Raw genomic sequence first — 7,700 nt, 5'->3', positions numbered from 1 at the left:
TACCTCTCAGGGTTGTTGTGAGGACATTTGGGATTATTCCATACATACCAGAGTCAGCTCCTTACAGGAATGGCAGATTACAAATGTGATGAATCGAAATAAATATTAATGTCCCCAAAGAAATGTGAGTGGAGGCAGCAAATGACATCATGACATTATTTAACAACATCTGAAGGCCAATCTTCATCCACATTTTAATGGATATTGGTGATGATTTTGCTCACTTGAAAATCATTGTCCATTGTTTGTGTCAAATGGTCTTTATTATATAAATAATCATTATTGTTTCTCTCACTGCATGTAGCTATGGGGAGCTCACAGGATACAGTCATATGACCACACTTGTCATGCATTTCACTGTGTGGTTGCAATTATCAGCCAAAGAGCCAACTTATTTGAAGCTTCCTTTGCATGGGGGGCTGCTTGTTACACAAGGCAAGAATTGGGGGACACATAATGAAGACAGCAGCCAGCACATTGTAATTGGCAGTGAAGGAAAGAACATTCCAAAGTCCTTCAACTAATAATGCAATTAAAGACTCAACACAGAGTGACAGGGTCACACTAGGCTTCTGAAAAGCTCATGATTGCTAGAAGGAAGCTTGATTTTCTGAAAATGTCAGCATGGTAAAAGCTCTTTTCTCTCTTTAAACTTAGGTTTTTGAAAGTGGGAACTCATCCAGTCATTACCTTGAAGGTGGATTTCCCTCCTAGACGCATGCACGCGCACGCACACAGATTGTATCCAATGTTAGTCCTACTTAGAGTAGACCCATTGAACTAAATGTGATTTACATTAGACTAATATTGGACACATACTTTCATCATTCACACTTCTGAGGGCCAAACAAAATGTTCGTCAAATCACTCACAGCACAGCTATGAGTGATCAGATTTATTTACTTCAGTGTAAGTGTGAACGACCTTGATATGGATCAGGACCATTGTGCTCTGGGAGGTGTAGAAATTTAAGTTTTCCCCACTCCCTTATTCATCCCAAAATTCCACCTCCACCCCCCACCATGGCATGGGGGGGGGAGAAAAACCCATCTGCACTGATGACTTGATTAGCTTGGCCCTGAATACATTTCTAACTGATCCTGCAGAGACTGCTACCATATATTTCTCATTCTGTACAGAGCTGTAGAGCTCTATTTTCTTCCAGTCATCTACCTGAACAACAAATGGTAAATTATTCGAATTGCTTCTGCCTGTTGTGCACAAATAGACATCGTCTGAGGGAAAATAAAAACCAAGAAACAAACAAAAACATATTGTAGAGAAGATTTAGGATACCGTTAAAGGACATAAATAAAAATAAAAGAAAAGCCCAGATAAGGATGGCTTTCCAGATGAATGCTGTTCAACATGCTGGTCCCAATAAGCTGGAAGCTAGTCATTCATAAGACCACTTAAAAGCTATGGGAAGTTTAGTTACTGAGTGCCACTAAATTTCTCTGGATCTGGGCCAAACTCTGCATGCTTCTGGCCATTACTTTTAGAAAGGAAGTGTTCCAAGCAAAGTTAAGTGCTTTTCAGTTTCATGTGTTTGTATCCAGAGGTGCTTTTGCATGAGTGGAAAGGACTTCTGCTTATGCAAGTGGACCCCCCGCCATTTCTGTTTACCCCATGCAGCCCCCCGTGCCTCCCAAAGAGCTATGCCTGAGTGGGATGGATGAATCTGTCAGTCTCAACCTCATTCAGGTCCTGAGTTTTCCACTGCTAGGCTTGTTCCATCCTGGTTCCATGTGAGCTCCCTCCCCCCCCACACACACAGAGAAAGTCGTATATATTTTGTACAATTCTGAAAAAAAATGTGGATTTCATGTGCATTTTCCAAATATATACATTTTTGTATGCATGGATCCATTGATGGAAATATAACTGCATGCATTTTGGAAGTATTCACATTTTTCCTTGCACATTTTTCAAATTTATGCATGTTGCTGCTGGACATTTTACAAACTGTGTCAGAAAACTGGAAGTATAGGATTTCTGACCCCAACTTACACTTGGGTCTGGGAGGGGTGAATTGGATAATCTCACATTACAATACGAAACCAACAAATTTCATACCTATCCTTACTCCTGAGGGTCAGGGGACCCTCTGATCCAGTATGGAATGTTGCACAGAGGGTTGAGGGGATAGAGGGTTTTGGTGAAAATTGGAGGATCTTTGTTGCATGAGAAATACGTTCTGCTTGCTCAAAAGCACCTTGGGATAAAAGACAATGATTTCAATGTGATTTCTAAGTACGATTAACTCTCTCCCTGTTGAAATCAGTAGGTCAATTTCTCCAGTTATATACAGTATATTATTTTCCACAAAGCCCCAGACACTTAAGAATAGGGATGTGTGAATCAGTAAAACTTGAGCTTGTTGAGGTTCTCTGAATTCCACCTTGAAGCTAGTTCAGACTTGTAAACATATCAGATTGTGAGCTTTGGTTTGTTTCCTCTCACATGCAGATTCCCGGGTGCATTTTTTTCTCCAAATATCCACATAAATTGTGCATTTTTTAATGTATGCATTTTCTCCCATTGACTAAGGCATGTTCATGTGTGATTTTCAGAAATATGCATTCTTTCACGCACAGTTTTCAAATATGTGCATTGTCCAACCCCCCCCCCCCCTCCTTGAATCACATTGCAAGCTCAGAAACATACGGACTTTGACTGCAGGTTGTGTTTGGGTCTGCATTTGGGTCTGGAAAGTGTGAACTGAATACATTCTGGTCAAAAACATACTGAAATGAATTTCTTATACATCCCTACTTCATAAAGATGCTCCCCTGTCTGATCATTTACCTTCTTGGTGTTTTATTCAGCTTCACGGTACCTTTTTTGAGTTAGGGCAACTGGACCAGCATATGGTATTCTAAATATGAAGTCACTGTAAATCAGGTCTGTTCAACTTGCAGACCTCAAAGCCATTTGGAGTCTACCCTCCATATGTGGCACCCCCCAGTGAGTTGATAAACCTCTTGTTTTTACTACTTGTCGGGGAATGGGAAAACACAGTGTTTGTCAAGCACCTGGCAATCCATAATCCATGGCTGTGGGCTGCATTCGGCTTGGTAGGGCATGAATTGTGCAAGTCTGCCATAGATTTATACATTATAATTCTTGCTCATTTCATTTTCAACTCCTTTCCCAGATGCTTTTAACAATGAATTTCAAGATACAAAAAGAAATCAGAGAGGCAGCAAAAGCAGAGAACAGCCCCATTCTCCTTAGAGCACAGCAGTTTCTCAGTCTATATATACAAAAATAACATTTAGACTCTCTGTAATGGTGCTTTAAAGCAAAATAACTTTAAAGTGAATTATGCAGCACAATGCTCTAATGTCTACTTGTAAGTAAGCCACATAGACTTCAATGGGACTTACTGCCAGATAAATGTGTATAGGATTGCAGGCTAAGGCTGCAAACTTAAGCAACTTGAGAGTAAGTCCCATTGAACTCAGGAGGACTCTTCTTTCTTTTGAGTAAGCATAAATAAGATTAGGCTGTATGCCTCTTTTCTCCACATACCCCCTGCTATGTTTAATTATTTGAAGTGCCACTAGAGAAGTCTGATGTAAAGGCAACATATGTTGCAATTAGTTTGCACGATGGGCCACATTTGAAAGAATGTGTGAGTGTTAAGTTCACACACGAGGCACTTCAGAGTAATTTACAAAGTATAAAATTAGGATGAACATACAACAACAACAACATCCACATCATCAGCAACAACAACAACAAAGAACACAACCCTTGGAGCTAATAGGAAGCTTCATCTTGATGCAAATAACAGATTTGGGGTGGGGGGGGAGCATTTTCTTCAGGACCACAGCAGAGGGGAAAGATGAGGGTTAAATCCCCCCTCTCCATGCCCCTGAGTCCCAAATCCAGTTGGGTCCCCTGTGGCTTCTCTTTCCATTTCTAAAAAGGAGTTACAAAACTTAGGGCTCCTTCACACTGAGCTTTTATCCTGCAATTGGGATGGCTCCTTCAGACCTTCACAGAAGTTTGCGGGCTCTTCGCATGATGCCACGACCCTGCCGTGACCCTCCTGCACTAAATGCCCTTTGTTCCGTTTTTAAATAGATCGCAGATAATGAGCTATCAAATTACCCCGTTGTGTTCCGCTTGAGTTTCCTCCATGAAAAGAGGAAAAGCAGCAAGAAAAGGAGCGAGATGATCGATGAAAGATAATGGAAGACACAGATACAGGGACAAAGAGGTGGAAGGGGGTGGGGGGAAAGGAAGCCCATGTAAAGGGAGTCCGTTGTGATCCTACATTTAAAACGGACGCAGAAAGCCCCGTTTTAAATGCAGGATTTTAGGCTGGTGTAGAGATGCCCCTAAAGAGATATGTTCTAGCATTACATATAGTTGGGCTCACAATGATTGTCTGACCAGCAATTTTCAGGGCAACTCTGCATAGACTGGTATTATATGAACTAAATTCAGATCTTATGGATTAACTAAATCAAGCTACAGAAATATTAATTAGCCAGCCCAGGAATCTGAAATGCTTGAGTATTAGCTTATCACATGCAATAATGGGATTATTACATTGGTTTAAGGTAAGGTGTCTTGATTTGGTGCTATGATGTAAAGTAGGGTGGTGGGATGCTGGTTTTACTCTGGCCTTGTGTTTTTAATTGTGTTTTAATGTAATTGCTTATCATGGTTTTTATCAAGTTTTATTAGTAACTATAAGCCACCTTGGGTGCCAATTTTGGTAGAAAGGTGGGGCACAAATTAAATAAATAAATAAATAAATAAATAACGATGATAAACATTTCTACCTAACAGTCACAGTGGGTTATTCTCTTCCTGTGTGAATCCAGCTTTGCAACTTGCCATATACATATACATATACGAAAACTGAATGTTGGATCAGCCTTCAGTATTGTCTCGTTCCTCATGCCTCAGTCTGCTGGTTGTTAAGCTTTTCAAAAAGAGAATGCAGATGTCCATGCATTCTTCACTTTGAAGGGAGGGAGCACAAATTTTAAATGAGGTATGCAAAACTGCTCTGGGAGGAGAGAGAAGTATGCTGATGATATTTTGGGTGCTGGCCAACAGGTGCCATCACAGCCAGCTTTCCCCTAAAATACCCCAAACCTATAGAACACATTTTTAAGGACAGAAAAAAATGCATGTGTGTTTTGAGGACTGTGAGTGAACTAGAACTGTGCACAAATCGCCTCTCAAAATTCTCCAGCCTATTTGTGGGTAGAAAAATTGGGGGGACAATTTCACTGAATTTCTAGTGGAGAAGAAATTCTCCAACAGGTTCTCACAGATAAGCCTCCCTATTGACAGGGGTTGTAGCACAGCTTCTTTCTTCTTCTTTTCCCCTAAGGGTTTTGGTTTGTTGCACTGCTCCTGCAAGTGGCAACAGCATCAACTATGTTGAGGCTTCTACTTTTCTGAGGCAGAATTTTGGATTTATTTTGGGTTTTGAGCTTACCTAAACATTTTGAGGTGGCATAGGGTGCTGTGTGTATGTTTTCTCTATTACCCATCTTTCCATTGCTCTGCAAGTTCCCAGCCCACCTGCCATTCCTGAACTGTAAAATCCAAATGGTAAGAATTACCTTGTGATGTCTTCCTCATGATGGCTTTAAGTGAAGTGTGGGAAGCTGAGGAGGCTACAGGCTGCCACTGAGATTATTGTACACCTCATAAATAAATTGAGCTCCTCAGCCACCTCATAAGCAAAGTAAGCACAAGAACCCCAGACCCAACCCATGAGAATTGCTCCAAAATTTCTTCTCCCTTTAATTTCTTTTTGGAAGTAATTTCTTTTCTATCAAATTGAATGAGAATGGCCAAAAAAAAGAATGTGGGAGAAATATTTAGCACAGTACTAGACTGTATTTTCAAATCACCTCTGCTGCTCTTAAAACTGTTGTGTTTGTCTTCACCCTATGAAAAACAGTAGGGTTGCAGACCTAGGCCTGTAACCTTCCCTTTGGGACCAGGAAGGAGGGAAGAAAAAAGACAAACTGGAGGCAAAAAGGGAGGAAGAAAGGGAAAAGTCACCTCCCCTGCTGCCCTAGCAAAGCAGTTCCTCTGCCACAGCCATTTCCTGCTCTGCCCAGTTGCAATCCTGTACACACTTACCTGGAAGTAAGTCCCACTGAACTCTGTGGGGCCTACCTCTACCCCTACACATATAGGACTGCTAAACTGTCAAGAACTGTGTTTCAACCTTAGAAAGCTAAAATCTGATCCACACATTAGTTGAAGAGGTACAGATTGCATCATTTTGGATAGGATTCCACAAGTATCTTTAATTTCACCAGCTTACTTTCATTTTAGGAAAATTCTTCTGTTAGGACTGAGAACCCCTAGAGAAATCTAAATGGCATGAACAATCTATTTACAGTGTCTTCCTCTCTCCTTTCCCAGGAAGAAGGATGTGGAATTGGACTCGATGGTCTTGTAGGCCCCTTCCAACCCCACTATTCTATTATTCTATGAAATTTGCAATTCCTGCTGAGCTTTAAATAAGATAAAGTATTTTCAAGGTTTACAGTGACAAAGAATAAATTATATCTGTGGCTTTCGCAGATGGTTAGATAGATTCCAGCAAAACAAAAGGGACAGAAATATTGGTTCTCTATTAACTAATAAGTAGATATCTGGAAGCCTTTATTGAATCTAAAAATGATGAATGTGTCTAACATTTACCAGCTACAGTGGGTGACCTTTACCAAATAATCACCTATATTCTAAGATGACTACAGGAATCAGGGCACAGAACAATATGATTGTTAATAAAAATAAGGACATGGTTACAACAATTATTAATGTGGCAAGCCACCCACCAACACATACCTGAGATCCACAGGTCAATTTCATTAAGATAATCTACAAATTTCAGATGTACATCTATGAATGAAACTAATATGGCAAGCAAAACCTCAGGTCATATTGAAAGTACTATGAGATCAACAGGCACACATAAGCCCTAGGGCTATTACCTTCATAATGCAATTTTTACAGGAGAAGGTATGCATGACATATTATTATGGAAAAATGAATAATGAACTAACCTGAGGGAAAAACAGGTACATTCACTGACCATACACCACTGACAATGCAATCCCGTACGTTTCTACTCAGAAGCAAGTTCCATTGCAGTCATCTTTCTAATAATCTTCTGGTTATGACGTAAGAATCAGATCAAGTATGTCATCCTTGCTTATTATTACTACATATATGCTAATGTTTAAAGTGCTAAATTGAATTGAAGTGTATCTACAGCAGCACCTAAGGATATAGCATTGGGAAATATTCCAACCTTAAGCAAATAGCAGATATTTTGCAAATGTCTATGTTATACCATCAATAATGGTTTTCCTTTCTAAACTGTATTTACTGTGGCCCCGAGTATGAATCAGAAAAAAAAGTAAATTGAAAACCAAATAGTGCTTTTGAAAAGTACATTGCGTGTTAATTTGTATACAAATGTGTTTGATTTTCCTTTTCTATGTGGTATGACCGAGGTAATAACATATTAATACATAGCCACAAAATTGCTACTGGACACAAAAGCCTTGATTTATCTCTTCATGACAGTTTCATTCATCAGTATTTGAACTTGCATCTACCTGAAAATACACATAGTTTTATTCACGATGCTAGGTGACAACAGCAAAAAGAGTAATCAGAAGACTATCTTTTGTCAAAGAGCA

The sequence above is a fragment of the Heloderma suspectum genome, chromosome 4 (genome assembly GCF_057233095.1).
Source record: "Heloderma suspectum isolate Gila_16-S chromosome 4, 16-S_ref, whole genome shotgun sequence".
In the NCBI taxonomy this organism is placed as follows: Eukaryota; Metazoa; Chordata; class Lepidosauria; order Squamata; family Helodermatidae; genus Heloderma; species Heloderma suspectum.
The sequence above is the reverse complement of the archived record's forward strand: the minus strand, read 5'-3'. Positions refer to the sequence as shown.